The sequence below is a fragment of the Sander vitreus genome, chromosome 18 (genome assembly GCF_031162955.1).
Source record: "Sander vitreus isolate 19-12246 chromosome 18, sanVit1, whole genome shotgun sequence".
Classification (NCBI taxonomy): Eukaryota; Metazoa; Chordata; class Actinopteri; order Perciformes; family Percidae; genus Sander; species Sander vitreus.
This window is the reverse complement of record NC_135872.1, coordinates 1,097,545-1,105,379: the sequence shown is the minus strand read 5'-3', so window position 1 is coordinate 1,105,379 and position 7,835 is coordinate 1,097,545. Positions and strand designations below refer to the sequence as shown.

At 37.3% G+C, this 7,835-nt stretch overlaps 1 long non-coding RNA gene across 1 annotated transcript; it reads right to left on the bottom strand.

The window, feature by feature from the left end:
* LOC144533799 (uncharacterized) lies at positions 1 to 4,154 on the bottom strand. The gene is made up of 3 exons (XR_013503470.1): positions 3,787 to 4,154; positions 1,804 to 3,089; positions 1 to 1,085 (listed from the first exon to the last, which is right to left on the bottom strand). It is a non-coding gene; the product is annotated as an uncharacterized LOC144533799 (long non-coding RNA).
* Between the last annotated feature and the right edge of the window lie 3,681 nt (positions 4,155 to 7,835).

Below are 7,835 nucleotides of genomic sequence, written 5' to 3'. Positions count from 1 at the left end.
ACACACACAAACACACACACAGACACACACACACACACACACACACAGACACACACATTCCTGTATGGGCTTAAAAGTGAGGACCGGATATAACAGCTATTGAAGTGAGGACCACCCTTTCTGCTATACTTACAGACAAAGTAATGCTACATTTAAACACTAGATGTCTCCATGACTCAGTTTTCCACCTCAGATTATTTTTAAAACTAAGTATAAGAACCGTCATTCTACCATTCAAGTGAGGACCATTTCTAGGGGGCGCTATTGGGTTCAATTCAGGCTAGACTATTTTAACTTCTTTCTTTTGCTTGCAGTTCTTTTTTTGCTGCCATTTTATGTTTTAGAACAGACAAATACTGTAAAAAAATATATCAATTGGAGAGTCTTTGAAGAGTTGCAGTTTGAGGTTCATATACAGAAGAATATACACAAATGAATGATGTGACCATTGATCAGACTACTGCACAAAAGCACAGATGTATTTCTGAACTGAAGTAAAGCAATAAAAAACAATAAGTGTTAACTCTTAGTTATCAGAACATTTATTTCAGTTTGTTCAAACATCAACTTTGAGAATTTGCTGCTTTCTTTCTCACTTGTCACAAAAACTGTCATTTGAACAAAATAAACCTGAAGACAACCTTACACTTTGTTTTAGGTGTTTTTCAAAATGTTCTGACATTTTATAAAACAAACTATTAAGAATATATTTGTCCAATTAATAAATTAAATTAAATGTTAGTTGCAAATGTGCCTTATTTCTGTTTTGAAACACCACTTGAACAGTACTGCACAAAGCATCAGAAGAACTGCACCAGACATCAATTAGAACAACATTATATTGCACAATAAAGGTCTTCAAAAGTGAAGCTGCCTTGTAGCACACCTCCGGTTTAATGTGACATTTGTGTAGTTCTTTACATCCTTCCATGATCTTTGACCCAAGGCTTCCTTCTCTTTTATGCATCGCATGCAGTGTTCTTTACCTGGAACACGGCGCTCTGCAATAAACTTTGCCATGTGTTTGTTTACCGCACTCCTCTCTGCTTCACTCCACGGTCTCTTCGCCTTTACTATGGGTGGCTCTACAAATGACAGAAAAGACAATGTAGATTGTGTAACCTTAAATACATACTGTACATCCCAGCGTAGATTCCTTGACTCTGCTCATGCACACCTTGCAAGCGGTCACAGAAAGCATCTAATCAGAGCTTTGAAGTTAAGTCTAGACTAAGTATTTGGACATGTGTACAATTTTGTTCTTCGGTACATTCAATTTTAAATAGAAAAATGGATAGTACATTAAAATGCTTCTTTCAGGTTTATTTAGAGTAGGCTTACAAGCTCAGGGAGCACATATTGTTAATGACTGGAAAATCATTCATATGGTTATGAAACCCCCCCCCCCCCCCTTTATGACTGTACAGCAAGTTCAGAATGCTCTCCAGGATGAAAGTGTACACATTTCTTTGTCAATGATCAAGATAAAACTTCATGACCATAACCTGTAGTCTACTGATGTCTATGGGTTGAAGACTTCAGGCAGTCATTGACTGCAAATATTAAATATGAAAATTTGTTAGACTTGATTATCGGTCCAATTACTTTTGGACTTCGAACCTTTGGGCATTATGTTTTAACAGGGCTACGTCTTACACACAGTTCTTTATATTGATGACAACCTATTTAAATGAAAGCTGAGACTTAGCACTTTATTTGTGTCGAAGAACAAAAAGTCCAACTGCCCAAATACTTGTGGTCTGGACTGTATATACCTTTTTTGTCCAGTTTTAAAGAACTTACCCATTGCTTCCACTGTCTTTTGACATATTTTCTTCTTCTGTGAGGGCTTCTTCACCAAGCTTTTTCCTGGACTTTGATCTACAACAGTAACAGACAAACAGTGGCACCCATTAGTGAAATCTCAGGTATAATGCATATTCAGGGTTCATGTGTATTTAAATGCTGACAGTAAAACATAACTACCAAAATCTGACAGTTGGCTGCTAGCACTTATATTTCAAGAGGTCAAAACTGTAAGCAGCAATGTGCACTAGAATATTACATTACATTACTATTATACTATTTGTCCAAATGCAGTTTCATATTCAAGACTTGAGAACATTTTTTAGTATTTGTTTGGAAAAGGCAGATGTCACGCATACTGTTTTTGGATGTCCAGTATGTCAAATGTTAAGTGTGTGTATTAAAATCAGGATTTTCACTCGTGTTGAAAAAAAAATGCTTGTCACAGTCAGAAGACGTAAGAAAATATCATGCCAAAACATTAGTTACAAGTGTGCGACTAACTTCCTTCAACCACAGTCAGAAGACAAACCTCACTGAACAACATCAACACTTAAACAATGGGTTTTCAGATCTGTAAATAAGCTACATAAAAATATAATAAGCCTGCTTTTTTTATTTAGTATTAATTCATCTAGCACAGTGCAACAGCTCTGTAATTGAATTCATTTGGCTGTACGAATAAGTGCCATAAAACTATCCCCTCAAATATTACCATACAATTGACTTATGACCTCTATCGTTTAAAACTTGAGCTGAAATTTTCACAAATCCCCACCATAATGTATCTGAACATCTCCAGAGAAGACATGAAATTGATCCTTTCACCTTGCAGTTTTGTGATCCAGTGTTGGTTACTTGGATATTACAGTCATTCATGATGTTGTATATGAGTGGTGATGGGTGCTAAGGTTTTTCCAGAAAATAGTAATACTAGCGTAACTAATAATAGGGCTAAGAATCTTAAGTATATTGCAATTCAATGTGCTACAATTGGATAACAAAACCAGTCTCAGTGCACAAATTAAAATATTAACTGCCTTCATTCATAAGTCTGTGAGTACAGAATGAGCAGCCTAACCCTAACCTATGATTCCAGATGTGAAATCCTGTTTGTGTTATCAGTTGTCAGTTTTTTGTCACTTTTCAGTTTAAAAGTCGTCTTTCAACGTTGAATTAAACTACTACCAACTGTTGTGAAGTGAAGAGTCTACATCAGGGTAGAGTAAAGATTTTATAAACGCACATACCTGTGTTTTTCTCACAGCCATCAACTTCTGGACCTAAAACCAAAAAGAATATTGAAAACTTTACAAACAAGCCATGAGAGCACAGCTACAGCTACTTTGGCTTCACAATAAAAAAAACAGACTGTTAAGCATTAACTGCAGTGTAGTTTCTAAAGTGTAGCTCTCTGCTGTAGTGTCTTAGAACTACATTTGAATGTAAACATTTGAAAAACTTATCTTCTATAAAACCGCTGTCACTTTAAGTAGTTCTACAAACTAAGTCTTTGAAAAACAAATCAGACTAGATATAAAAAAAAATGCTTGAAACATTTAACAAGTTCTAAATGGAGTTATAAATGTGTCCACTTTCTCATTTTCAGAAAAAGATACAAACTGACTTCAAAACCTTCTAACACTGTTCCGGTCATGTCAACATATGGGTTATAACGGCCCACGTATTAAAAATTGTCGGCTTTAAATCGGGCTTGGGCTCATAACTAGTTAAATTTGAACGATGGGTCGGGCTTGATTTTTTGGGCCCAATCTAAGCTCTATAATGGTTAATGTGTGACTGCAATGTTGTTAAAAAAAACTCTGAACTAATATATGTTCACATAGTTATACAAAAAGTCACTGCCTGACGATTAAGTTAGCAGTTACAATTTACAACAACTAGCAACTCCATTCTGCAATAAAAAGTCTAAATTAACTTATGTGTGGAAGCTAAAAATAAGAGTTGATAAAATCTTACCTGCACAGAAACTGTTTAAAAGTCGTCTTTTCCTTAGTTGAGTCGCTCCAGTCTTTTTAAATGCTAGAACCTGCTGTACCTTCTCCTTCAGCTCTGAGATTCAGCTCCACTCTGCAGGTGGGGGGGAAGGGCAGCTTTCTGTGAGTTCAGGTCACCTGCAGGTCACCTGCTCTATGCAGTGTGTATGGCAGAAAGCGGGGGACGGCCCCTCCTCCTGATGGGCCATTAATTAAGTGAGCTGCAGCAGAGAAGAGAACCTCACAATATTCTGCTGTTCACCTCTGACTCTCAGGCCTGTTTTACAGGTTGCAGGGTTGGAAATCACACAAGATTCACAACTATCACTACAGTTCTACTGTAGTACTACTGCAAAAATAAGAAATGTAACATTAAAGTTTCGCTCTTAAAAGTAAAGTTTAACCATATATATTATTGTATGTATATCAGTGGTTGAAGAAGTACGCAGACCTTTTACTTAAGTAAAATAGTAATATCTCATTGTATAAATAGTAAGTAAAGTATATATCCTACATTCAGAATTTTACCTCAGTAAAAAAAAGTATCAGCACTGAATATGCTTAAAGTCTGAAAAGTATTCACAATGCAACATGGCAAATTTTAGAATAATTATGTTATTGTATTATACTTATTGAAGGATCAATTTGTTCATCTCCATGATGTTTCAACTGGTAAAGGTGGACTTAGTTTTACATACTTTACATGGGGTTTAGCTTAATTGTCCCTTGCCGTAATCTATACTAGTATATCATCATTTATTCAGTGATTATAGTAAATAAAGATTGATCCCTTATAATTGTTGTAGAGTTTAAGCACAAAGTACCGGAACAGTAATTACCTCAAAACTGTACTTAAGTAGAATACATGAGTAAATGTATGGTTATTTTCCATCGCTGAACACAACTGGGCCAAACCTTAGAAGTTTAGTTAAAATGAAATAAGAAGAAGAATAAAGGTTAGTGAAACTGGGTTACCAACTGTGATGCTTTACATACACTACATAAGGATGAATGAACAGCTTGTAGTTTGTATGGCTAACCCATTTTTCATCCTTTTAATTTAAATTTCTCTCTGTTCACTTAGTTTCACTTTTCACCTTATTGGAACTTGAAGATTTTGTCTCCTTTTTAATTTCTCCATATTGAACACATGCTGATCCTCAGTGTTATAGGTTTGAGTTGTTAATTACTTGTGTTAAATTGCTGTTGACGATTAGTATGCAGCAGCAACACAACATATGGTGTTCATTTTTATAGTGTTCTTTATTTCCTTAGCTTTGAACTGAACTGAAATTAATCAGGGTTCATTTGTCCATGGCAAGGATCCTAAGGTCCATTACATGTGCTCACTGATTTACTAGTTAGTAAGCTAATGAAAAGTCAGCTAAAAGCAAAGTAATGTGGATGTAAATTTACTTTGGTGAATTATTGTGTAAGCAGACACTCCCAATAACAAGCTGCAGGTACCATCAGGGTATAATGAGATGCAATGAGGCCAGAGCCTCTACACTAGCTTATGTTAACACTTTACCAGGTGTGTAAAGTGTCCAACATTAATGTACTAGGCAGAAAGTGGCCAAGCTTTCTGTGAGTGCAGGTCACCTGCAGGTCACCTGCTCTCAGCAGTGTGTGGCACTACTGATTCTCAGGCCTGTTTTACAGGTTGCAGGGTTGGAAATCACACAAGATTCACAACTATCACTACAGTTCTACTGTAGTACTACTGCAAAAATAACCAGCAACACTGAATGATTAAGCTGTGGAGGAGGCCCAGTGTCTGCACAGGATGTGAGAGGGAGGCCTGCTAGTCTGCCCCCACTCAGTTAGCTCACCAGGAACACCATACAGGACAGGACACTATAATAATTAACTATATAATTATAATTCTAACTAATAATAATTCTATGTGGAGGCAAACATACCAGCCACTGGCTGTCCAAAGTGATGCCACAATTAACTGTCCAAATACAGGAGCTGCCACTTGCTTCAGTAGCCCCTGACCATCAGACCTATTGAGACGTTGTACTTTACTGTACTGTATCTCTGCCCTGTAGGTGCTGGGAGAAATGAAGCTGCATATTCTTTCAACGTGCATTTAAATAGTGTTGACTGATAAATTAATAAAACATTTTTTAAAACACAGTAGCAATACAATATTGTGCTCACTTTGCTATGTGAGCTCTGTTGTGCTACAGTGCTGTCTCCATGCATTCATAGAATGTAGACAGGGACAGCCAGAGATGTTCACAAGTCATTTTTTTGGAAGTCCAAGTCGAGTCTCAAGTCTTTGAGCTCAAGTCCAAGTCAAGTCTCAAGTCTTTGAGGGGCAAGTTCAAGTCTCAAGTCTTTTGCCATGAGTCCAAATCAAGTCTCTGGCCATCTGATCTGTCCCTACACTATATTGTTAAATCTTATGAATTCAAAGCATGTCCTGTAGCTACCATTCAGACAGTACAGTATCAAAATCAGTTGTGGGATAACTTTATGGGGTCTACTTAACATATCCCTCTAGCCCTCTGACCTGGTGAAATATTAACCTAAGTCTATCACATCAGATACAACTATAAAGATACAATGTGCCTGTTCCCAGCATTAGCACAACACTTTGCGATGGTTAGCTTGTTACCTGTGGTGATATATGCTAAATGTAACGTCTCTTTCACTCAAAAAAATGTCTAATGTTGAAAAGGAAATCAAGAGAATAGTGGCAGCGCTACACAAGTAACAGAACAACATGCATCTCAGTGTCAGTCCAAATTACGCACAATAAGCAGTTTGAGCTCACTGATGTAATGCCACTTATTTTCTAAGTGTTAGTGAAACTGAGTCCAGCGCGAGGGAGACCTGACTCAGAGGAGGAGAGGTTAGTGAGGCCAGCGTCTCCACAGCATTAGCAAGACATTTTGTGATGGTTAGCTTGTGACAATATATGCTAAATGTAACGTCTCTTTCACATTAGTGTGTGAGTGACTGACCTATCTGAGTGCCTTTTTGAGATGCATGATGAAGTTCGACGTTGTTGATCCAGTGCCACACACCTTGCATGTAGCTGTTGGCTTACTGCCACTGTTTCCAAGTTATTGAAAGCAAAACTAATGACAAGAGGTACAACTCCGGGAGGACTTGGTGTCGCCATGTCAATGTATTTTTTTTTACGTGAGTGCGCGCACATAAGGCATAACGCATGCGTTTCGTTGCACATTATGGCAAAGGGCAGGGGACATGAGGCTCGTCATACATTTCCCCAACATGTATGCGCCAATAAAAGAAAATAGAAATACATGAATGAATTTAGAGTTAGTTAGTTAGTTATGTTTTATTTCTGTGTCATTCCAAACATTTTGTATGGGATTACAAGACACCACAAATTTACTTATTTAACAAACATCTTCCTGTCGCATATAGATTTAAAAAGCAATAATTGCATGAAAACATGTTGTTGACGAGTCTCAAAGCTCGAGTCTGAAGTCTTTTGGGTCAAGTTGCAAGTCAAGTCTGAAGTCAGCTGTTTGTGCGACTTAAGTGCGACTCGAGTCCGAGTCTCAGACTCGAGTCCCCCATCTCTGGGGACAGCAAACAGTTTGGGGGGCAACTGAGGCGAAGGTAGTTATTTTTTGTAAGGATAAATAATATGTCTAGTCTTATACTTTTGTCGCTGTATCCTACAGGAGGGTGCATCATTCATATCTCAAATATTGACTTAAGTTGTGCAAGTGTAGAAGAACAATAGCATATTGAACTATGGAAGAAAATGAGATGTACTTCAACACTTTACTCTGCAGATATAAGGCTGTATACTTTTGAATAAAGCATTTACTACCAGATAAATCAGACTAAGAGTCTACAGCAGCTCTATGAGGCTGTGCTATGACAGGTAGAGCAAGGTAACAGCTGTACCTGTACAGATGTTACCTTGCTCTACCTTGCTCTAGTAGTCCCTGGACTAAAGATGAAAAAACAGCCTCTTGGCTAACTCTTGTGCATTTATACCAGTGTTTATTAATCACCACTGTTCCTGTTAAATAAACCAAT